The sequence below is a fragment of the Muntiacus reevesi genome, chromosome 17, assembly GCF_963930625.1.
Source record: "Muntiacus reevesi chromosome 17, mMunRee1.1, whole genome shotgun sequence".
In the NCBI taxonomy this organism is placed as follows: Eukaryota; Metazoa; Chordata; class Mammalia; order Artiodactyla; family Cervidae; genus Muntiacus; species Muntiacus reevesi.
In genome coordinates, this window is record NC_089265.1 from 9,501,649 (window position 1) to 9,527,415 (window position 25,767).

Below are 25,767 nucleotides of genomic sequence, written 5' to 3' on the forward strand. Positions count from 1 at the left end.
AGTCCGTGGGGTTGCAAAAAGTCAGAAATGACTCGGTGACCAAACAAACACCAAACAATGGAGTGGTTTCCCCCAAATTGGGTACATCAAGGAAAGGATGGAATCTGAAAGTGAGTATTGGCTTATACTGAGGCAACTGATTTATAAACGTCCTCTTTCATACATTAAAAAATGTTAGGGTGTACTGGGATAGTTTTCATCATTGACCTAAAAGAGGAAATTTTCAGTTTGCTGATAGGATCCGCAGCTTTTCTGCAGAGTAAACGGCCAATCTGGTGGAGAGAAACCACAGGCAATTCTCACAAAATGACAGAGTGAGGAGTGGCCGATAAGATTCAGCAGGCTGGAATATGATAATGAATCTGGGTCTAAAACACAAACTGTGCTCGCAAAATAAAGGTCTTGAGATCTCAGTGACTATCTAATCACGGAATCAAAGTGACCGGAACAATGCTGTTAAGACCAGATACAACCACTGCCTTGAACAAATACCAAATACCAAGAGGCCACTAGATAAGGTCCTTTCCAGTATCAAGACAAAAGTTTCAGTTGAGAATGATAAGAGCTCATGTGAGATAACTGTATTTGAAGGCCTCCTCTACGGATCACATTAGTCATTTATAATTTCAAATTTTCTTATATTTAGTTTCATCTCAACAAAGTTTTTGGACCATATTTGTCTCAGCCCCTCCTGAAATGCCTTTTCTGAATCACAATAACCTCTGTCTTCAGACAGGTATGATGTAAACACTCTGAATAGTGTTTTGGGTTTTTTTTTTTTTTTTTGTCTTTCAGAGTTGAGGTGATTTCCTACTAAATTATTCAATATTCTTTATAAAGAAAAATCATCCAACCAAAAAAAACCAGGCAGCACTTTGCTCTCCAAGGTCTTCCTTGCCTGGTTTTCATTTCTGCCACATTTGTCTTATTTTTTTTTAATATTTGTTTGTTTATTCATTTGGCTTCGTTGGGTCTTAGTTGTGGCATGTGGGATCTCTCATTGTAGCGCACAGACTCCTTAGTTATGGCATGCGGCTTAGTTGCCCTGTGGGAGGTAGGATCTTAGTTCCCTAACCAGGGATTGAACCTGTACCCCCTGCAATGCAACAGAGATTCTTAACCACTGGACCACCAGGGGAGTCCCTATCTACCCCATTTCTGACCTAACATTTCCAGGTTCTTAAGCTGGAAAGTTCTTACCTCCTGGCCCTTCAGAGCACTCTGACTCTCCTCAGCTTTTACATGTCTAGGTTACCATGTGCTAGAAGCAAGGTGACAAGCTAAGATTACCTCATTCCTAACCTTGAAGGAGGCATAGACTCAGGAACAATGCCAATACAGAGTGACAGGTGCTGTGATCGGAGGCAAAGGAGGCCAAAAGGTGGATGTTATCCTCTCTTCCAGGATGGGCAGAGTCAGGAAGGCTTCCTGGAGGAGGTGACATTTCAGCAGGGTCTCGAAAGATGAGGATTTCTCCAGTCAGGGAATGTGTGGAAGAGTGAGAAGCAGAGGGAATAGCAGAACATAAAAAAGAAAAAAGGGAGAGAGAGAGATGGAACAGGCTTACTTCCGGGGGCTGTAGGTTGCATTACAGAACACAGGGTGTGGGGAGAGGTCAGAAGATGAGCCTGCGCAAGTGAGAAGGGACCAGCGTCTGGGCTGGTCGTAAGAGCAGTTAAGTTTGAACTTTGTCCCAGCCCAGGTGTGAATCAATCATTTTTTCCCTTGGCTTAGATTAGATAAGATTAGAATTGTTGAAAAAGAATTTTCCCTAAGCACAAAGGGAAAAGCAAACAAATACAAAACAAAAAGCAAACAGCAAAAAGCATAAAAATGAACAGTTCACAGATCCCAGATTTCTTAGCTCCTTCACAAAGTTCCAGCTCCTGATTAGAACTTGTACACAGAGGGCTCGACCCCAGCCCTCTTTTCCCTCCTCCACCCATCCATGCTGGCACCGGAACAGAACAGTAGTCCCTTTGTCCCCCGTGCAAACAGGAGGCCGATGGGTCCCCCTTCTTAATGTTCACCCCGTGCAGTCTGGCTTATACTGAGCTTGACTGAGCTTCTCCACTGAAACTGCCTCTGGAGGTCTTGCTCTAAATCAGGGGTCAGGAAAGGGCCCTTCCAGTAAAGGGCCACAGGGTAAACAGTTTCAGCTCTGGCTCGGTCATAGGTACTCAATCCTGATGCTCCAGCAGGAAAGCAGATGTAAACAATGTGTAAACCAAAGGGCCTGGCTGTGTTCCAATTAAACTTTATTTATGGACACTGAAATTTGCTGCTGCTGCTAAGTCGCTTCAGTCGTGTCCGACTCTGTGCGACCCCATAGACTGCAGCCCACCAGGCTCCTCCATCCCTGGGATTCTCCAGGCAAGAATATGGAGTGAGTTGCCATTTCCTTCTCCAACGCATGCATGCATGATAAGTCACTTCAGTTGTGTCCAACTCTATGCGACCCCATAGACCACAGCCCACCAGGCTCCTCTGTCCACAGGATTCTCTAGGCAAGAATACTGGAGTGGGTTGCCATTTCTCACTTAAATTTGACTTTCATATAATTTTCTCATGAAATACTATTATTTTTAAAAAATCGTGTATGTATTTGTTTCATACGCAATTATTTTTGGCTGTCCTGGGTCTTTGCTGCTGCAGGGATTTTTCTCTAGTTGCGGTGAGCGGGGGCTGCTCTTCATTGCGGTGTGCAGGCTTCTCTTGTTGCAGACCACTGGCTCTAGTGCCCAGGCTCTGCAGTTGGGGTGCACAGGCTTAGTTGCTCCAAGACATGTGGGATCTTCCTGGACCAGGGATCAAATCTGTCTCCTGCACTGGCAGGCGGATTCTTTACCAGCCACTGGGGAAGCTCTCATTTATTTATTTATTTATTTTTAAAGATGTGGCCTTTCGATGTAGATTTTTAGATGATGAACCATTTTTAAAGTCTTAATTGTAATTTGTTACAATATTGCTTCTGTTTTATGTTGTTTTGGGCCACAAGGGAGGTGGGATCTTAGCCTCCTGCCCAGGGATGGAACTTGCACCCCGTGCATCGGAAGGCAAAGTCCTAACCACTGGACCACGAGGGAAGTCCCTATCATAAAACAGTATTCTTATTTTAATTTTTTTTCAGCCATTTAAGTATGTAAAACCCATGCTTAGCGTACCAACTGCATAAAAGCAGGCGATGGGCCAGATTTGCCCTGTGCATTAAAGGCACTGATTCCCATGGCAAAGATGTCCTCTTCTCTTTCACGTCATCAGTTTATTATTAAAAGTGATCCTAGTGATACTAGTGGATAACATTCGTTGAGCACCTATGGGTGACAGGTGGTATGTACTGCAGAGAGTTGCTTTGAAGAATAAATAAAAGCATGTCTGTAGAGCACTCAGCATAATGCTTGCTCAGAGGTAAACATGAGCGCTTCCCTGGTGGCCCAGGGAATCCAGTGAGATTCCACATGCTGCAGAGAACCTAAGCCCGTGCACCACAACTATCAAGCCTGTGCTCCAGAGCTGGTACTCCTGCAACAAGAGCAGCCCCCACAATAAGAAGCCATTTCAACTAGAGAGTAGCCCCCCACTCTCTGCAACTAGAAAAAGCCTGCACAACAATGAAGACCCTGAACAGCCAAAAATAATTTTTTTTAAAAGAGGAAACTTAAAAAAAAAAAGAGGTAAGCATCATTATTGTCAGTGACTATAGACAAGAATTAATCAAATCAAATCTAATCTTATCTCAAAGGCAAAGGAGAGAAGGAAAGATATACCCATTTGAATGCAGAGGCCCAAAGAACAGCAAGGAGAGATAAGAAAGCCTTCCTCAGTGATCACTGCAAAGAAATAGAGGAAAACAATAGAATGGGAAAGACTAGAGATCTCTCCAAGAAAATCAGATACCAAGGGAACATTTCATGCAAAGATGGGCTCAATAAAGGACAGAAATGGTAGGGACCTAACAGAAGCAAAAGATATCAAGAAGAGGTAGCAAGAATACACAGAAGAACTGTACAAAAAAGATATTAATGATCCAAATAACCACGATGGTTTAATCACTCACCTAGAGCCAGATATTCTGCAGTGTGAAGTCAAGTGGGCCTTAGGAAGCATGACCATGAACAAAGCTAGTGGAGGTGATGGAATTCCAGCTGAGTTATTTCAAATCCTAAAAGATGATGCTATGAAAGTGCTGCACTCAATATGCCAGCAAATTTGGAAAACTCACCAGTGGCCACAGGACTGGAAAAGGTCAGCCTTCAATCCAAATCCAAAGAAAGGCAATGCCAAAGACTGCTCAAACTATTGCATAATTGCACTCATCTCACACACTAGTAAAGTAATGCTCAAAATTCTCCAAGCGAGGCTTCAACAGTACATGAACTGAGAACTTCCAGATATTCAAGCTGGATTTAGAAAAGGAAGAGAAACCAACATCTGTTGGATCATAGAAAAAACAAGAGAGTTCCAGAAAAACATCTATTTCTGCTTTACTGATTACGCCAAAGTCTTTGACTGTGTGGATCACAACAAACTCTGGAAAATTCTGAAAGAGATGGGAATATCAGACCACCTGACCTGCCTCCTGATAAATCTGTATGCATGTCAAGAAGCAACCAGTTCATCCTAAAGGAATCAGCCCTGAATATTCATTGGAAGGACTGATGCTGAAACTGAAACTCCAATACTTTGGCCACCTGATGCGAAAAACTGATTCATTGGAAAAGACCCTGATGCTGGGGAAGATTGAAGGCAGGAGGAGAAGGGGACGACAGAGGATGAGATGGTTGGATGGCACCACCGACTCGATGGACATGAATTTGAGCAAGCTCTGGGAATTGGTGATGGACAGGGAAGCCTGGCGTGTTGAAGTCTATGGGGTCTCAAAGAGTCAGACACGACTGAGCGACTGAACTGATAAAGATAGACAAGAGGCACCTCTGTTGCAAGTTTGGGATGTACCTTCCTGGTAACTCAGGGGTTAGGAATTTGCCCCGTACCGCAGGGGACGTGGATTTGATCTCTTCTTGGGGAACTGAGATTCCACACACCACAACTACTGAACTCACACGGAACAACTAGAGATGTGCTTGAGGGGCCTGAAGAAATAAATAAATTGCTTTTTAAAAAGGAGGGAGGGGAGTGGCAGTCATTATTGGAATGAACTGGAAAAACCTGAATGATACTATGGATTTTTTTTTTTTTAAGTTGGAAAAAACATGACATTGGTATCTTGATAATAAACATAATAATAACTGACAAAATTGCTAACTACTATTATCATTGTTTATGACTATTTATACATCTTATCTGTGATCAGTAAAACGACTCATACAAGGCAGATATTAGTAGCCCATTGAAGAGCAGAAAAATAAAGGAGTTTGTGAAATCATATAGCCAGCAAGCAGCAGAGCTAGGATTTGAAGCAGCTTTATCTGACTTCAAGGACCATGCCTTTCCACCACAGCACAACCTCCTGTTTAGTTTATGAGAAGTAAAAACCACTGGCTTGGTAGTTGACCAGCAGCAGGAATGATGATCCTCAGAGCCTGCCATCTTGTGTCAAGACTGGCACAGGACTCCTTCTATTCTTCCTTCAAAGCTTAAATGCCTCTTGGACCACTTGGCTCTGGTTTCCTGCCAAGAGATCCTCTACCTCATGAGAACAGTGCAAATGACCAAGCTCAAAGGACAATTAGATCTTTTCCTGCTCAGGTGTCCAATCAGGCCCCTCTTTTCCAGGCCCCTCTGATGACTCATCCTTAGGGAACTTCCTTAAAGTGACTGTCCGGGAATCCCACCGCTACAGCATTATAACAGGAAAATACTTTCCATGCTCAGCGCTGACTCCAGATGGATTCTACCAAAGGTAAAATCCATTCATCTGCATGACATCTTCAGAGCTAACCACAAAACGTCATTGAAGATGTTGTCCACAGCTTCGAGACTGTATTCCAGGGAACCCGTGAGGTAAATCCTTCCCTGAGTTTAGTTCCAGGGTAAAAATGGTCTCCTCTAGAGTGGAATCTGTATACTTTATCTTGCCAGAATAATAAAATGATGTAACTGTACCTGTTTCCTTTATATCATGACTTCTAAGAAACGTAAAACCAAACACTGTGCCAAAGTATCTCCTCTCAGATGCCCAGTAGGACCTACTTCCGCCTTGCTGCTAGGACCACTCTCATTTTATATTTTGAAAAAAGGCTCAGACAGACAGTGTGTCTCCTACAGGTCAGGCACCCTACCTCTCCTGATGTGCCCGTCCTCCCCACGTCATTACAAATCTAGTGCTTGTTTTACTAAACTACCCCAGAGCCTTATTTTTAAAGCTGCGCTTTGGGCTAACCTGGTGGGTCAGTGGTTAAGAACCTGCTCTGCAGTGCAGGGGACACCAGTGTGAACCCTGATCTGGGAAGATCCCACATGCCTCAGGACAATTAAGCCAGTGCACCACAGCTACTGAACCTGAGCTCTAAAGCCTGCAAGCTGCAGCTGCTGAAGCCCATGTGCCCTAGAGCCCGTGCTGAGCAGCATGAGAAGCCACTGCAGTGGGAAACCCAAGCACTGTAACTAGAGAGGAGCCCCGATCTCTGAAACCAGAGAGCGCCCTCAAACAGAAAAAAATAAATAGACAAAAGAAAAATACCTCTAATAAATAAAAAAAGTTATGCTTTACCTTGTATTCTAACCTCAAATCTCCTGGAAGCAGACAGAACCAAACACTCTGGACTTTCTAATAGGCTCTAGTGACATTTATGCACATAGTTATGAATAGCCAACCAGGCTTTATCCTTTGGGGCACAAGATGAGGATGTCAGTCCATAAACATTGGGCTTTTTTTCCCCAGATTGCACTGTCTTCCACATCACTCTCTCTTTTTGTACCATTGCCTGTCTCCACGTATTGCTCTTTTGATCTACTTTTTCGGGATTTCTGCTGTGGGCATCACTCTAATCCTCCATGTAGTCATTAAAACTCCAGGCAACACCATACTATATACAGAAAACCCTAAAGACTCCACACAAAACTAGTACAGCTAAAAACTGAATTAGACAAAGTAGCAGGACACAAGAATACCATTCAGAAATTGGTTGCATTTCTTTATACTAACAATGAAATATCAGAAAGGGAATGTAAAAAAAGCAAGACCTTTTAAACTCTCACCAAAATAAAATACCCAGGAATAAAGCTGACCAAGGAGGTGAAAGACATATACACTGAGAACTTGAAAACATTAATAAAAGAAATTAAAGAGGATTCAAAGAAATGGAAAGATATATGATGCTCTTGGGCTGGAAGAATTAATATTGTTAAAATGGCAATACTACTCAAAGCAATTTACAGATTTAATGTGATTTCTATCAAATTATCCATGATATTTTTCACAGAACTAAAGCAAATAATCGAAATTTTACACGGTACTATAAAAGACCCAGAATTGCCAAAGCAAATCCTGATGAAAAAACAAAGCAAGAGGCATAACTCTCCCAGACTTCAGACAATACTACAAAGCTGTGGTAATCAAAACAGTATGGAACTGGGTTTAAAAAACAGACATACAGATCAATGGAACAGAATAGAGAACCCAGAAATAAGCTCACACACCTACAGTCAATTAATCTTCCACAAAGGAGGCAAGAATAGAAAATGGGAAAAAGACAGTCTCTTCAGCAAGCGTGTTAGAAAATCGGACATCTGTATATAAGTCCATGAGGTTAGCACACAACCTCAAACCATACAAAAAAGAAACTCAAAATGGCTTAAAGACTTCAGCATGAGGCATGATACTGTAAAACTTCTAACAGAGAGCTCAGGCAAAACCTTCTCTAACATAAACTGTGCCATTGCTGTCTTAGGTCAGTCTCCCAAGGGCAAGGCAACAGTAATAAAAGCAAAAATTAACAAATGGGACCTAATCAAACTTACAAGCTTCTGCACAGCAAGGAAAACCATAAAAGAAAAAGAAAAGAGAACCTACAGAATAAGAGAAAATATTTATAAATAACATGACTGACAAGGGCTTAATTTCCAAAGTATACAAACAGTTCACAGAACTCAACCAAAAAGACAAACCATCCACCAAAAATCAGCAGAAGACCTTAACAGACATTTCTCCAAAGAGTTTGAAATGTAGATGACCAATGGGCTTCCCAGGTGGCGCTAACCCACCTCCCAGTGCAGGAAACGTAAGAGAGGCAGGTTCGATCCTGGGTTGGGAAGATCCCCTGGAGGAGGGCATGTCAATCCACTCCAGTGTTCCTGCCTGGAGAATCCCATGGACAGAGGAGCCTGGTAGGCTTTATAGCCCATAGGGTTGCAAAGAGTCAGACACTACTGAAGTGACTTAGCACACAACAGGCACATGAAAAGATGCTCAACATCACTAACAAAGAAATGAAAATCAGAACTACAGTGAGGTACTACCTCACACTGGTCAGAACGGCCATCACTAAAAAGCCTACAAATAACAAACGCAGGAGTGAGTATGGAGAAAAGGACACTGTTGGTGAGAATGTAAGTTGGTGCAATCACTACAGAAAACAGGATGGAGGTTCCTCAGAAAACTAAAACTATAACCACCGTATGGATCCAGCAATCCCACTCCTGGGCATATATACAGATAAAATTATAATTTAAAAAGATACATGTACCCCAGTGTTCATAGCAGCACTGTTCACCATAGCCAAGACATGAAAACAACATAAATGTCTATCAATAGATGAATGGATAAAGAAAATGTGGTACACAGATACAGTGGAATACCACTCAGCCATAAAAAGGAAAAAATAATGCCATTTACAACAACACAGATGGACCTAGAGATTATCATATGAAGTGAAGTAAGGCAGAAAGAAAAAGATAAATACCATATGATACCACTTATATGTGAAATCTAAACTATGGCACAAATGAACTTTGTAGTCTAGCTACAAAGCAGAAATAGACTCACATACACAGAGAACAGATTTGTGGTTGCCAAGGGTCAGGGGAGGGAGGAGGAGGAACTAGGAGTTTGGGGTTAGCAGATGCAAACTATTACATTTAGAATGGATAGACAGAAAGCTCCTACTATATAGCACAGGGAACTATATCTAATCTCCTGGGGTAAACCATAATGGAAAAGAGTATTAAAAAAGAATGTATATGTGTGTGCAACTGGGCTTCCCTGGCGGGGCAGATGGGGAAGAATCTGCCTGACCTGCCAATGCCAGGAGACCTGGGCTCAATCCTTGGGCCAGGAAGATCCCCTGGAGAAGGAAATGGCAACCCACTCCAGTAGTATTGCCTGGAGAATTCTAAGGACAGAGGAGCCTGGTGGGCTACAGTTCACGGTGTCACAAAGAGTTGGACACGACTGAGTGTGTGTAACTGAGTCACCTTGCTATAAAGCAGAAATTAGCACAACATTGTAAACCAGCAATACACAGGCAATGCCCACACTTGGCCTGCACCAGGGGCGAGGCCCATGAGCTGGACTCACTGCTTCTGCATCTGCAGCCCCTGGACACACCTCAGGATACTCATCTAGGGCTGAGCAGCCTCTTCATTGGAATCGCAACTCTCCTAGGCATCTGGAACCTCCCATTTCACCTCAAATCACCTCCCCTCCAGCTCTACCCGTTCCCCTATTGACCTTTCCAGGAATCAATGAAGGTTTATGTAACTTAGGACTTTATGTCCAAGGGAAACTGGCAGAGCACCAAGAATAGAGCTGGCAGATGTTGACTGCTAGACAGAAACGTGGGAAGCTGGAGAGGGATTCTGACACAACGAAGGCCGTCAAATATTCAACATCGAATGAACGAATCAACCGACAAACTCTATTTATCACCGCCTCCCCACCTTGATACCTAGACAAAGCCAGCAAGCAAACCCCAAGTTCTAAGCACCCAGATTTCTTCAAGGATTGGAGTCCTACGAATTTGCTGCAATAAGCGTGATAACAATGCAAAACTTGATTTCTCTTTCTGCTTAAAAAGAAAGCCAGGTCACACCTCCGCCTGCCCAAAGAGCTTCCTTATAATGACAAGGCATGACTGTTTGGCAGAGGCCATGTTTTTGCTTTGTTCAGTGACTCTGGGCAAGTCACTTGCTCAATGAGACTTTTTAATTTTTTTTTGCAAAATACACGTACAATTGACCATTGCATCGTTTTTAAATGGACGGTTCAGAGTCATTAAGTACATTCACATTGCCGTGCAGCCATCACCACCATCCATCGCCAGAACTGTTTCCATCTTCCCAAACTGAAACTCTCTACCCATTAAATAGCAACTTCCCATCCCCACTCCGCCTGTCCTGGCAACCACCATTCCACTTTCTGTCTCTATGAGCCTGACTGTCTAAGTAGCATCACACGGTATTCTCCCTTTTGTGATTGGCCTAATGCACTGAACATGATGTCCTCAAAGTTAATCCATGTTGTAACCTGTGTCAGAATTTCCTTCCTTGTAAGACTGAATAACGCTTCACTGTAGGTACAGGCCACATTTTGTTTACCCATTCTTCTATCAATGGACACCTGAGTCGTTCCCACCTTTTGACTATTGTGAATAACGCTGCTATGAACACAAGGGTACAAGTATCCAAGTCCCTGCATTCACTTCTTTTGGGTGTACGCCCAGAAGTGGAATTGCTGGATCACATGGTAATTCTACATTTATTGTTTTGAGGAACCACCACACTGTTTTGTTCAACAGGACTTTTAAATGCAGAGACGGAAGCACTGAAGGAGCTGGGCACGGCAGTCCTTTCCCCAAGCTGATTCCTGAGAGATGTCACCCAGGTGCAGATCTGCCCAGAAGGTTATCTTGCCTCATTTTCTACAGGAGAAGGACCCACCTGTTGTTTGGAATAAGTCCTGCTTTCCACCCTGGACCTGGGTCTGAGCCTGACTCTGCTTCAGTATCTGCTTCTGTAAAGTGGGTCAATAATACTTAATTTACAGGTTTTTTTTAAATAAGGGTCAGGGATGAGGCACAAAGCAGTGAGGTAAGAATTTAGAAAATGAAGATGTAGGGACTTCCCTGGTGGTTTCAGTGGCTAAGACTCTGTGCTTGAAATGCAGAGGGCCTGGGTTCAATCCCCGGTCCGGGAACTAGATCCCACATGCCTCAACTAAGAATTCTCAAGCTGCAACTAAGAATTCATATAGCCAAATAAATATTTTTAAAAATAAAAAGAAAAGAAAATGAAGATGTGAATCTCACCCTACTGCTGCAAAGGGTGGTTGTGAAAACCAAAGTAACAGATGACAGAGCTGGAGAGGGTCATGCATTCTACAGACGCTAAGCTCTCCTCATTTCTTTCTTTTGCTCCAGCCTCCTGCCCTTGAGTCCCTCCTCCACCACAGATTCAGAGTGAACTCTCTAAAGCAGACAGGTTCCTGCCCCTCCCACTTAGGTTTTTACCCTTTACCCTTGCCAGGCCTTTCTTTCTTCAGTCTATTTCTCAGATCTTGCCACTTAACCCCTAATTTATTTGGCCGGACCAGGTCTTAGTTGCGGCATGTAAGTATTTTCAGTTGGCACATGCAAACTCTTAGTTGTGGCATGTGGGATCTAGTTCTCTGACCAGGGATCAAACCCTAGTCCCCTGCATGGGGAGCACCAAGTCTTAGCTGCTGGAATACCAGGGAAGTCCCACCCCCATGGTCTTCTTAATGCTTGTCCCCTCCACCTACAGCACCCTTTCTCCAATCCTAGCTAAAGCCAGTCATCCTTTAATTACTAATTTCTGACATTTCCAGAACTTTTCTGACTCTACCAGACTAGATTCGGGGCCCATGGCACTGAGAACAGAGATCTATCACCATGCCAAGCACACGCTTCACTATAACCGTCTGTGGGTTGATTTCCCCAACTAGATCAGCTCCTCAAAGTCAGGGGTTTAGATGACGCATCTCTGCATTTCTGGTCTTAGCACAGTGCCAGGCTGTTTACTGAACAAATAGATGACTATAAAAACAGGGTGGCATTTTTATTGTAAGAAAGTTGAAATCGTTCACATATGATTAACTCTTGAGTTAATAACTGCTTCTGTAGTTTCGTACTACATGACTATTATAGAATAATTAGTATTACTATGAAATGGGGCATTTTTTAAAAATTGGCACCATGAAGGATGGAAACCAAAGGGTACTTTCAAGGTACTTTTGAATTCCTCGAGTCTGCACAGTTCTGAGAGATGCTTTCCTTTTCCCAGCATCTGAAAAATATTCTGATCTCTACATTCATAGTCATGATGACACGACTCCTGATAAGAAGTCATCCCAAAGCTATTTCTCATCAGTGTGTGAAAACAGTAAGAACACTCTGGCATTTAGCTCAGTTTAGTCGCTCAGTCGTGTCCTACTCTTTGCAACCCCATGAACTGCAGCACACCAGGCCTCCCTGTCCATCACCAACTCCCGAAGTCCACCCAAACCCATGTCCATTGAGTCGGTGATGCCATCCAACCATCTCATCCTCTGTCATCCTCTTCTCCTCCTGCCCTCAATCTTTCCCAGCATCAGGGTCTTTTCAAATGAGTCAGCTCTTTGCATCAGGTAGCCAAAGTATAGGAGTTTCAGCTTCAACATCAGTCCTTCCAATGAATATTCAGGACTGATTTCCTTTAGGATGGACTGGTTGGATCTCCTTGCAGTCCAAGGGACTCTCAAGACTCTTCTCCAACACCACAGTTCAAAAGCATCAATTCTTTGGTGCTCAGCTTTCTTTATAGTCTAATTCTCACATCCAGACAAGGCTACTGGAAAAACCATAGCCTTGACTAGATGGACCTTTGTTGGCAAAGTAATGTCTCTGCATTTTAATATTATGTCTAATATTCTTGGTCATAACTTTCCTTCCAAGGAATGTCTTTTAATTTCATGGCTGCAGACACCATCTGCAGTGATTTTGGAGCCCCAAAAAATAAAGTCTCCCACTGTTTCCCCATATATTTGCCATGATCTTAGTTTTCTGAAAGTTGAGCTTTAAGCCAACTTTTTCACTCTCCTCTTTCACTTTCATCAAGAGGCTCTTTAGTTCTTCTTTGCTTTCTGCCATAAGAGTGGTATCATCTGCATATCTGAGGTTATTGACTCTGCAACCTCATGGACTATAGCCCTCCAGGCTCCTTCTGTCCATCGGATTTCCCAGGCAATAACACTGGAGTGGGTTGCCACTTCCTTCTCCAGGGGATCTTTCCAACCCAGAGATCGAACCTGTCTCTCCTGCACTGTAGGGGAATGCTTTACCACCTGAGCCACTGTTAATCAGCTCCTTTTAAGCTTCAGATGGTGCACGCTAGTTCTTACAGGTGTTGGCAATTATTAATGACTTTTGATTTTATTATTAAATTGTAAACATTTATTTATTTGGCTGCATCGAGTGAGTTCAGTAGCTGTGGTGCTCAGGTTTAGTCACTCCAGGGCACGTAGGATCGTAGCTCCCCCAAGGATCAAACTTGCCTCCCCTACATTGCAAGGTCGATTCTTAACCATTGGACCACCAGGGAAGTTTCCTCAGGTTTTGATTTTTATCTCTAGGGTTTATTGCCACTAACTGAGGAACTCAGGTGAGAATCACTAACGTAGACTAGCTAAGACCATTTTTTTTCTTGCTTTTAACCTTTTAAAGATTTGCATCATTTTACTCACAAATACACTCACAAATATCTAATACTAGATATGGAAAATATTTTCCAAATAGAAAATATGATACATAATGAGAAATTCATAATTTTATATTTGATGGAGAACTGACTCTTCTGGAAGAACGTACCCACACATGGTGTTAAGGATCATTAAGAATTTCTACTTAAAGATTTAGAATCCTAACAACTCCTAGACTTACCGTCTTTCCTTCAGTGGACACAGGTGAAGTGCTAGCGGTTTGAAAGAGCTTTCTTAGTTTTGATTATTTCAAAATAAAAGGTCTGTCTAGTTTAAAAAAAAGGAGGGGGGGGGAAATCTGTGTTCCTTCTACTTTTAGAAGGAAAGTTTATCTTTCCAAACTTCTCAGAGGCAGAAATGTTTTAGACCCAAGCTTACTTGATTTCCCATCTGCCTTTTATTATCAGCTACTTGGTTAATTACAGTCATCTGAAGAATATATCATTCAGATGGTTTTCCGAGTTACGATCTTTATTACTAACCAATAAATGAAACTGCTTGGATTTCACAAGTAAAATCAACCAGATGATATTTACTGGGTGAGGGTTTTAAAGAAAAACAGACCTTTACAACTATGATTTATTTTGCACTGAAGTTAGGGATCAGGGCACTAAAGTGCTTTTCTAAGCCTTTAGAAGTGGGGAAAGGAGGAGTCACTTTAGACTTGCAGGTTTCACATTGGAATTACTTCAGATCGGCATTTTAACCAAGGGGAGCACTGGGGTAACAGAAAGTAGACCGAATGGGTTGAGCCATGTAGTGTGACCAAGAAACAGGCTGAGGACGACAGACCTCCAACAAGCTTAAGCTGTCCCAGGTGCCCGCATATTCCAGCTCTTTCTATCTGCCAAACTTTGCTTTTTTGAAAAGCTGGGATCTCCAAACGAGGGTCAGCTGTACTGAGGAGCTCCGGGGTGCGGCGGCACGGACCGTTAGGAAGCAGTGTCCTGGGGAAAAGAATTTGAGGGCACCTACTGGCTTTGATCCCAGGATTGCTATCTCCTGGTGGTTACAAGGTGGCGGAGACGGGCACGAGACAGACGCCTCTAACTCCCTGAAACAGCGAGGACTCGGGATCCCTACTCACACCAAGTACATCTAATTTTTCAGGACTTTTTACATAGGCACACATCTTAAGAAACCAGCCTACACCCATAAAAGTTCTCACGCATTTTAACCCCACCCGCTAGGTAGCATCCCTTCATAAGGCAGGAGAGATGAACCTAGAGCTTGAAATTACCCTGGCACGGGCACCCCAAATCAGGCCTCCCAAAGCCCAGCGGAGACTGGAGGGCACCGGGAGAATGGGACAGAAGCAAGAGTTTTAAATTCTTCGGAGCGAAACTAGTTGCTCCATCCCTAAATTTTAGCAACGTTACGGCTTCTCCGGTTGGCAACAGCTAAGATTTCACAGCCCACCCCACCACCAAGAAAAAATAGGATGGCCCGGAAGAGCCCCCCACTACCTTGCTACAGCGCCAGCTGGACAGGTCTCCGAGGCCGGGAACATGCGACCGGAGACCGGACGCTGCCCGCAGGAGAGGCGCAGCGCCGGGCGACCGAGGCCAGAGCTGAGGCTCTGGCCCCGCCCATATAGCGCCCCGCCCCCTGGACGCCCCGCCCCTCGGCTGCCCGCAAACCCTAGGGGCTCGGCCGCCGCAGCCGCAGCTCGGTCACCTCTGGATCACTTCCCGGTGCATTGTGGGAAGCCGGAGCCCGCCGCCGAGCCTGTGCTGACCCCTGGCGGGCGCGTCCGAGAACTACCCCAGAGCTGGCGGGGCCAGTGTGCGGGAACCGGCCGAGCGAGCGGAGGCGCCGGGCGCTCAGGGGGGCCACATGCAGTTAGTACTGGTTGCCTATTGCCGCATATCCCAAAGATGAAAATAAATGATGCTTTCGAAGTGCCTAGGGCCCCCTCCCGGGTAGTGATATAAGTGAAAAGCTAAGCAACTGTCAGTCTCGGAAAAGATTTTTAAGTTAGGAAAAGTCATTTTGAAATCATAAAACTAAAAATAAATAAATAAATAAAAATAAAATCATAAAATTAAATGCCATGAAGATTATGGAAAAACCTGCACAGTTAGTTTTTAGTTCTGGTGGAACCACAGGTCAGCTCAATCTGTCTAGAGAATAACAGTAATACGGAACATAGACTATAAAAGTGTGTAATCCAGGACTTTTTCTTCTTGGTATACACCTCAAGGAAACAGTTCAAGTGGGGTAAAAATAAATTATACAAAAATATTCACAGTGACAAATTAGAAAGCAACAAACAGCTAAAAATACGTGAAAGGGTTAAAAATAATATATGTGTGTGTTAGTTGCTCGGTTATTTAATAAAACAACCTTGGCCCAGGGATCGAACCCAGGTCTCCTGCATTGCAGGCAGATTCTTTGCCATCTGAGCTAATACCATCTTTTAAAAAAATAATATGTAGCTACCAAAATAAAAATATGAATATCACTAGCTAGAAATATTTCTATCAAATGTTAAAAACACAGAACCCAAGAAAGCACATGGCCTGTGATTCTATGTGAAAATATATGTGTTAACAAGTGTGAAAATAACCATGGGAACAATGTATGTCTTATTATGTCTTAAGGCTTCCCTGGTGGCTCAGTGGTAAGGAACCTGCCTGCCAGTGCAGGAGATGCAGGTTCGATCCCTGGGTGGGGAAGATCCCTTGGAGGAGGAAATGGTAACCCACTCTAGTATTCTTGCCTGAAAAATCCCATAGACAGGGGAGCCTGGCAGGCTATAGTCCATAGGGTCCCAACAAGTTGACAGACTAAGCATGCATGCAAAGTTGTTTTATCTTTGCTGAACAACTTTTTAAACAGCCCTAACTTGTGGGGGACTAGTTCTACTTTTTTTTTTTTTTTTAGTTCTACTTTTGAATGGAACTGCAGTATTTTAGTTTCCCTTCACTTTACATGATACAGAAAAAATTCTGAGGTTTTAGTGAACCAAGACAGTTTTGCTTATCTGCAAACCCTGATGTGGCGCAAAACAAAAGTAAATTTATTAGGGAGTGTGTTAGTTTACTAGAGCTAAAACTACCACTGACTGTATACTGTCTCACAGTTCTCAAGGCTGAACGTCTGAGATCAAGGTATTGGCAGGATTGATTCCTTCTGGGAGCGGTGAGGGGTTTGTCGTTCAGTCACCAAGTCATGTCCAACCCTTTGCGATCCCATGAATGGCAGCACGCCAGGCTTCCCTATCCTCTACTATCTCCTGGAGTTTGCTCAAACTCATGTCTATTGAGTTGGTGATGCTATCTAACCATCTCATTCTCTGCCACCCTCTTCTCCTTTTGCCTTCAATCTTTCCCAGCATCAGGGTTTTTTCCAATGAATTGACTCTTCGCATAAGGTGGCCAAAGTATTGGACCTTCAGCATCAGTCCTTCCGATGAATATTCAGGGTTGATGTCCTTTAGGATTGACCAGCTTGATCTCCTTGCTGTCCAAGGGATTCTCAAGAACTTCTCAGCACCACAATTCAGAAGCATCAATTCTTCTGCACTCAGTCTTTTTTATTTAGTAATCCTGTATACAGTCTTGAACATATCAAAACCCTGTCAATTTGAACACAATAAAACCAAACTGCATTCTTCTTTCTGTCCTCTAACACCTTTCAGGCTTTCCCAGTGGAACCAGAGATATTAATGGAAGAAGACAGCCTTTAGCTTCACAGATAGTAGATCAGATGTGTCTGACCTCCTGCAGGAAGGGCTTGGAAAAGGTGTGTCCATGCGCCCAGGGAGGAAGGCGCCATCTCTTGCATTTGTGCCTCAAGAACAAGGTCAGAGAGGCTGTGGGTGGAGAACTGTAAGCAGGATCTCATCACTGGAAAACACACACAAACACCCTCCTGTGAGGAACTCAACTTTCATTCAGGAGGTCGATAAGAGCCTCAGCTTGGGCATGTCAACTAAAAAAGATGCACAGCTTGAGCGCTGTTAAGTTTTATTGGGGGAAAAATGAGGACTGTAGCCCAAGAGGCAGCATCTCAGATAGCTCTGAGAGACTGCTCCAAAGAAGTAGTGGCGGGAGGTCAATATATAAGGTTTTGGTGAAGGGGGAGTTCAATACCATTAAGCACTCATTTACAAAAGGTTTTGTGCTAGTCGTGAGGATCTGATGTCACCATGTAGGGATTTAGTGCTTCTCTAGATGTGAGGAGATGCAAGGATTGAGATCATAAAATCTGTTCCTAAAATCATCCATCACTTAATGACAAATAGGTGGGGAAAAAATGGAAACAGTAACAGACTTTATTTTCCTGGGCTTCAAAATCACTGCAGATGGTGAGTATAGCCATGAAATTAAAAGACACTTGCTCCTTGGAAGAAAAGCTATGACCAACCTAGACAGACTATTAAAAAGCAGAGATATTATTTTGCCAACAAGGTCCGTCTAGTCAAAGCAATGGTTTTCCAGTAGTCATGTATAGATTTGAGAGTTGTACCATAAAGAAAGCTTGAGTGCCGAAGAATTGATGCTTTTGAACTGTGGTGTTGGAGGAGACTCTTGGAGAGTCCCTTGGACTTCACGGAGATCAAACCAATCAGTCCTAAAGGAAATCAGTCCTGAATATTCATTGGAAGGACTGATCCAGTCTTCTTGAGCTGAGCCAGCCTCTCCCAATTCATCTCACTACAAGGTTTCGACAAGAAGCTTAAAATCATTACTGAGTCCTGCCTTCTGCTTTTGGAGATGATGGGGACCCAGTAGATCTCTGAGAAAATAAAGCCCTAACGCCTCCAGTTCCATCTATTTGTTTGTTAATTCTTCTAAAGGAACCAGAAGCCCAATTAGAGGTATACTGATAAAAACAACTGACTCTCCAGAAAAAAAAAAAGCTCTAATTCATGGTGTTTGCAGATTTCTGTGGTGTAAATAAAACTAAACAGAACCCTGTGGGGCTCCTGGGCATAGAAACCTTTCTGTGTCCTCCTTTCTGGTTTGTAGGAAATAGGCTTCAGCCTCCGTGAGAGTGGAAGTCAAAGTCACTCAGTCCCGTCTTACTCTTTACGAGTCCATGGACTGCATAGTCCATGGAATTCTCCAGGCCAGAATGCTGGAGTGGGTAGCCTTTCCTTTTCCTTCTCCAGGGGATCTTCCCAACCCAGGGATTGAACCCAGATCTCCCACATTGCAGGCAGATTCTTTACTGGCTGAACCACAAGGGAAGCCCAAGAATACTGGGGCGGGGGGGGCGGGGGTAGCCTATCCCTCCTCCACCAGATCTTCTCGATCCAGGAATCGAACCAGGGTCTCCTGCATTGCAGGCGGATTCTTTACCAACTGAGCTATCAGGGAAGCCCTAGCCTCCATGACCTTCCCTGAATCCCAAAGGGCAGGTTCAAATAGCTGCTAATCAGGGTGGGGAGAGGCTGCAGGGACGAGGGAGGAGCAGCCAAGAAACAATAGTGAGGCCTTGGTATGGAATCCCAGTTCCACCTCAAGGGATACACTTAGCAACATCTTTGAGCTCTTCTGCAGAACTAGAGCCCTGAACAAACAGATGTTAACTACTTGAAGCATTCTCCATGCCAGAGAGAAGGTCACAGTTTCATAACCTCGGGAATCAAAAAGCTCATCAGGGGATCCTCTGAGGCCAAATCAAAGGAACTTGGACCCTGCACAAACCCGGATCCTCAACAACAACCCCGCCCTTGTACCACTGCTATAAAACTCCTCACCAAAGCCTCGTGGGTAGGGACATACAAATTTTCAGGTCATGAGCCTGCTGTGTCCCCCTTTGCCAGGTGAAGCAATAAAGCTATAATTTTCTACTTCACCTAAAACTTTGTCTCTGAGATTCTATTCGGCACCAATGCAGAGTGGCTGAGTTTAGCATCATAAATACTTCTACATGGTTGATTTCAAACTACCAACAGGAGGTCACTGAATGCAGAGTTAGAGCACCAGCATGCCCAGCACCAAGCCCAGGTAATTGTTTTCAGGGTCTCAAAGCTGGGAGCTGCCAGGGAGACGTTTCTGGGAGCAGACAGAAGGACAGCCCTTCAGACAGAAGGGCAGCGGGTTTAGAGCAGAGCCTTCAAAGGGGCAGCAATGCTAGTGGGGAGCAGTGGGGCAGCCCCATGAGAATCCAGGCCCCCACACAGCCTCCAGGGCAGTGGGGGGCAGGGAGTGGGCAAGGAGACCAAACCCAGCAGGAGAAAGGGCATTCTTCCTGAGCTGAGAGAGGCTCACTCAGTCTGGGTAAGAGAAATGGGACAGGCACAAGTGAAGCAATCAGAAGGTTCTCAGGTTGAAGGAAAACACTCCTCTTTCATTTCCCTTCTTAGGGTGTTCGCCCTGAGATGACCTTGACAGGAAGAGGGGCATTTAGGTGAGAGTCTCCAGGGCTCAGCCAGCTGTCATGTCACTGGACTTACATTCCACAAGGTCGTTCTCCCACTTGAGGGCTTGGTATGAGGCTGAGCCCAGTGCAAGACACACGTGGGCTCCTGTTATAGCCGATAAAGCTTGCGTGAGGGCGGGCAGAGTACATCATGAGAAACTCTGGACTGGATGAAGCACAAGCTGGAATCAAGATTGCTGGGAGAAATATTAATAACTTCAGATATGCAGATGATACCACCATATGGCAGAAAGTTAAGAAGAACTAAAGAGCCTCTTGATGAAAGTGAAAGAGGAGAGTGAAAAAGTTGGGTTAAAACTCAACATTCAGAAAACTAAGATCATGGTATCCAGTCCCATCACTTCATGGGAAATAGATGGAGAAACAGTGGAAACAATGGCAGACTTTATTTTTCTGGGCTCCAAAATCACTGTGGATGGTGACTGCAGCCATGAAATTAAAAGACGCTTACTCCTTGGAAGGAAAGTTATGACCAAGAATATTAGACAGAATATTAAAATGCAGAGACATTACTTTGCCAACAAAGGTCTGTCTAGTCAAGGCTATGGTTTTTCCAGTGGTCATGTATGGATGTGAGAATTGGACTATAAAGAAAGTTGAGCACCGAAGAATTGATGCTTTTGAACTGTGGTGTTGGAGAAGACTCTTGAGAGCCCCTTGGACTGCAAGGAGATCCAACCAGTCCATCCTAAAGGAGATCAGTCCTGGGTGTTCATTGGAAGGACTGATGCTGAAGCTGAAACTTCAATACTTTGGCCACCTGATGCGAAGAGCTGACTCATTTGAAAAGACCCTGATGCTGGGAAAGATTGAAGGGGACAACAGAGGATGAGATGGTTGGATGGCATCACCGACTCAATGGAGATGGGTTTGGGTGGACTTCGGGAGTTGGTAATGGACAGGGAGGCCTGGCATGCTGTGGTCCATGGGGTCACAAAGAGTCGGACACAACTGAGCTGAACTGAAGGTGGGTAAGACAACCAGGAGACACTGCTGGCTCTCCTGTCACTCCAGCTGGTTCTCAGGGGCTCTGTACCTGTTTCCAGTGCAGACTAGGGGGGCACGTGCCCCACAGCCTGGCCCAGAAGCTGGCTCTGCTCTCAGCGTTGTCCTTCTGTTAGTTCAGTCCCTCGTCCGGCCACATCGGGGCTCGTGGCGGCACACAGGCTCTTCACTGCGTCACGCGGGGTCTTGTGTTGGGGCGCACGGACTCCCCAGTCATGTCACGCAGGGTCCAGAGCACTTGGGCTTCAGTAGTTGCGGCGCACAGGCTCAGCCGCTTCTCGGCAGGTGGGATCTGAGGTCCCTGAGCAGGGGTCGCACCCGTGCCTCCTGCATCGCAGGCGGATTCTTAGCCACTTGGCCGCCAGGGAAGTCCCCTCAGCGGTGTTCTTGTGCAGTAATCCCCCACCTTGCTGGGGTGATTTTTCCCACGAGCAAAGCTGATACATGTATGTTCCTTTCTGCTTAAAAACCCTTCCCTGGGCCAGGTTGACTTTCTTTTGCACAAGACACAGGCTTTTCCTGATCTAGCATCTACTCATCAGCTGTATCTGACTCCCCACTCCTGGTAACTTCACTTTATCTAAGTTGCCTTTCCCAAAGAAGCCATGTTTGCTTGATTTTAGGTCTTAATAGTTGTTTTTCCTGAGTTTTTACTCTTTTCCTAGCTCTATGGGTGTCTTCCCATGCCAGGAATCTTGAGTCACATTGATAGGTTTATTATTAAGCCCCCAGGTTTGGGGTTTGTTCTTTTTACTATCTTTTATTGTGGCAAAATACATGTAATATAAAATGTGCCACTTGAACCATTTTTAAGTGTAGAATTTGGTGGCATTAGTGACAGTCACAAATTATACAACCATCACCACTACTTCCATAATTTTTCATCACCCTAAACAGAAACTCTGAGCCTATTAAGCAATAACTCCCCACTCTCTACTTCACCCAATCTCCACTAACATCTAATGTCTAATTTACTCTGTCTCCAGGAGTTTGCCTATTCTAAGTATTTTCTACAAATGCAATTATACAATAATTGTCCTTTTGTATCTGGCATCTTCCACTTAGCTTATTTTCAAGGTTCATCCATGTTGTGGCATGTGTCAGAATTCTGTTCTTTTTGTGGCTGAATAATATTCCACTGTATGAATATACCACATTTTGTTTATCCATTCATATGTTAATACACATCTGGGTTGTTTCCACCTTTGGGTTATTGTGAATAATTCTGCTCTGAATATTGGTTAACACATCACATGTTTTTGCCTCCACAGAGTCAGATCTTATTACTGAGGTAGAACTGGCTAAGTGCCATCTGTCTTACAGAATCACCTACAAGTGGAAAATGATGGAACAGGAGTTCAAGCTCAAACCTCTGGCCTGTGTCCAGGGATGCTTCCACTGTGCCCACTGGATTGCAGACTTTCTCAGATGGACTATCACGTGGAAGGGGGAGGACTGAAGGTAGCAGAGCCTGAAGAGGTTACTTAGGAGGCTCCAGTAAGCCTGCAGTTAGAGGCAGGGCTCCACCCAAGGGAGATAAAAATGGGTTCACATTTGATGCCCATAGATGTCCACACGCAGTCATTCTCAGAAAGTAAAATGGTGTAGAGACCACTGTGGGTATGTGGATATTAACCGGTTGAGAGAAGAGTGGAAAAGTATGGAAGATAAGATTAAAAAAAACTTTTTAAGGGACTTCCCTGACAATCCAGTAATTAAGAGTCTGTGCCAATGCAGCGGGCATGAGTTCAATCCCTGGTGGGGGAACTAAGATTCTGCATGCCACTCAGTACAGTCAAAAGGTAAAAAATAAATAAATAAATAAAAACTACAAATGGGATATAAATGGAAAGAAGGGAGATTAGAGTAAGTGGTCATTTGAATACTCAGCAGAGCTTTAGTTCAAGCTACCAAATCACTGCCATATAATAAATTTGGTCCAATAAAGACAGAGTGGAATAGATGCCAACATGCAATCTTATTTCACATGCTTTTACATGACCTGAATACAAACAAGGATATACAATGGGTCATGTGTTGAACGCCATGATCTAGCCTAAGTTTGGTCAAACCTAGCCCATTGCTATTAACCTGCTTCCTAAGAAATAATCACTGAGAGCCTCTTTGATTTTCTCCCCCTGCCCCAAAGCCTTGAGGCCTCATACTGAATTTTGTCAGCATTTATGAGAAGTTGCAAGGCAATGGCACCCCACTCCAGTACTCTTGCCTGGAAAATCCCAGGGACGGAGGAGCCTGGTGGGCTGCAGTCCATGGGGTCGCGAAGAGTCGGACACGACTGAGTGACTTCGCTTTCACTTTTCACTTGCATGCATTGGAGAAGGACATGGCAACCCACTCCAGTGTTCTTGCCTGGAGAATCCCAGGGACGGGGGAGCCTGGTGGATGGCTGTCTATGGGGTCGCACAGAGTCAGACACGACTGAAGCGACTTAGCAGCAGCAGCAAGACACTCCAATTTGTACACTCAGAAATCCCTTTATGACCCTAATCCTGGGCCACTGCCAGGCAAAATTAGGAAGCAAACAGCCAGGTGTCTTTCCCTTTTAGGCCCCAGGTGCTAACAACAGATATGAATCATCAAGGACAGGATTTTAGGCATGAGTAGGGAAGAAATGTCTTGAATGTGGGAACCATGTGGGCGTTCCTCAAATCACACCCTCAAGACACACCACATACTCAGCTTGGCTGAAGAGCTAGTCCTGCCTGGACAGATCCTCTCAAGACTGAGACACTCTGACAGGAAGTGGGCTTTGAAAGAACATCCCACCTCCTGGAGTTGAGCATAACTGGGAACACTAGGCTACCTTGATGCAGTCCAAGTAAAGAGGGTTTGAGATGATGTGGCTTAAGGAAGGAAGCAAAAAAGGAAACTTGGGGAATAAGCCTATATGTTAATTTTCTTTTCCCTTCAATTTCATATACCTAGAGAGCAAAACCACAGCAAGTTCTGAGACAGACTGTATGGAGCCACTAGGTGGTCACTAGGTTGCTCCCGGGAGCCCTCGTGTGTTCCTAGCTCCTGCTCCATATCGAGGTCCACACTCAGTACACATGAGTACACAGCTTCTGATGAGTTCACCTAGACAGGGACGCTCCTACACATTCAGGCCCTATCAGGCTTGAGCAAAAGTCTTCAGGAGAACAAGATGTGCCTTTTACATCTGACTACCCCTCCTTTCTCTCCATAGGACTTCTATCTCCCTTTCTCAGCTACTGACTCATCATCTCTTACAGCTTCTCCATTTCCTTCCACATAAAGTTGTCCTTATCTGTTTACTGAAAGGAGCTTATGCACTGATTTATACTAAGGTGTGAATGACTGAAAATGGCTTACTATCCTGCTTTTTGCAAGAGTGGTTACATTCTTCAAAGTAATAATTTCACTCGTGATAGATTTGATACAATAGTTTTTTAAATTCAAGAAATGGAGAAAGATACACCACATTAATACTAATCAAGGGAAAACTCTACATTCTTTTTAAGATTCTTTTTCCATTATATGTTATCACAAGACATTGAGTATAATTCCCCGTACTATATAGTAGATCCATGTTACTTATTTTAAATACACTAGTTAATGTTAATCTCAAACTCCTAAGTTATCCCTCCCTCCCTTTCCCCTTTGGTACCATAAATGTGTTTTCTAAGTCCATGAGTTTATTTCTGTTTTGTTCTCTTGTATCATTTTTTTTAGATTCCACATATAAGCAGTATCATACAATATTTGTCTTTGTCTGACTTACTTCACTTAGTATGATAATCTCTTGCTGCAAATGGCATTATTTCATTCTTTTTATGACTGAGTAGTATTCCATTGTGTATATATATACCACATCTTCTTTACCCATTCATCTGCTGATAGACACAGGTTGCTTCCTTGTCATACCTTAACAAATTAAAAAAAAAAAAGAAACCAAAGTATGCTCTCAAACCACAGTGGAAATAAACTAGAAATCAATAGCAAAAAGATTGCTGAAAAATTCTAAAATATTTGGAGACTAAACAATACGCTTCTAAATACCACATGGGTCAAAGAAGTCTCAAGAGAAGATTTTAAAAATTTAAACTAATTGAAAACACAATTTATCAAAATCTATCATATACAGAGAAAGCAGTGCATAAAGGGAAATTTATAGCATTTAATACATTTACTACAAAAGAAGAAAGATCTAAAGCCAGTAGTCTAAGCTTACACTGTGCATGGCTGTGTGCTCGGTAACCTCAGTCGTGTCCAACTCTTTATGGCTCCAGGGACTGTGGCCCACCAGCCTCCTATGTCCATGGGACTCTCCAGGCAAGAATACTGGAGTGGGTTGCCATGCCCTCCTCCAAGGGATCTTCCCAACCCAGGGATCAAACCCATATCTCTTAAGTTTCCTGCATTGAGAGGCAGATTGCAGTTAGAATAGAAATAAATGAAATTGAAAGCAGTATAGCAACAGAGAAAATCAGCAAACCCAAAAGCCGATTCTTTGAAAAGGTCGATAAAATGGATACACCCCTGGCCAAGCTAATAAAGAGAAAAAGAGAGAAATTACCAATATCAGAAATGAAAGTGGGGCTGTCATAACACCCCCCATGGATGTTGTAAGTAATAAAGGAATATAATGAACAAACCTATACCTACAAATTTGATAACTTAGATGAAATGGGTCAATTCCTTGAAGATACAAGTCTTTTTCCCCCGAAACT

The 25,767-nt window shown here is 43.7% G+C and overlaps 1 protein-coding gene across 1 annotated transcript in view; it reads right to left on the reverse strand.

Annotated features, from left to right (window-relative positions):
* EXTL3 (exostosin like glycosyltransferase 3) overlaps positions 1–15,231 on the reverse strand; it is a 125,360-nt gene extending 110,129 nt beyond the window's left edge. Inside the window, exon 1 of the mRNA XM_065908047.1 lies at positions 15,121–15,231. The gene's annotated coding sequence lies outside the window, so the exon portion shown is untranslated. The remainder of the gene's footprint in view (positions 1–15,120) is intronic.
* Positions 15,232–25,767: the final 10,536 nt, after the last annotated feature.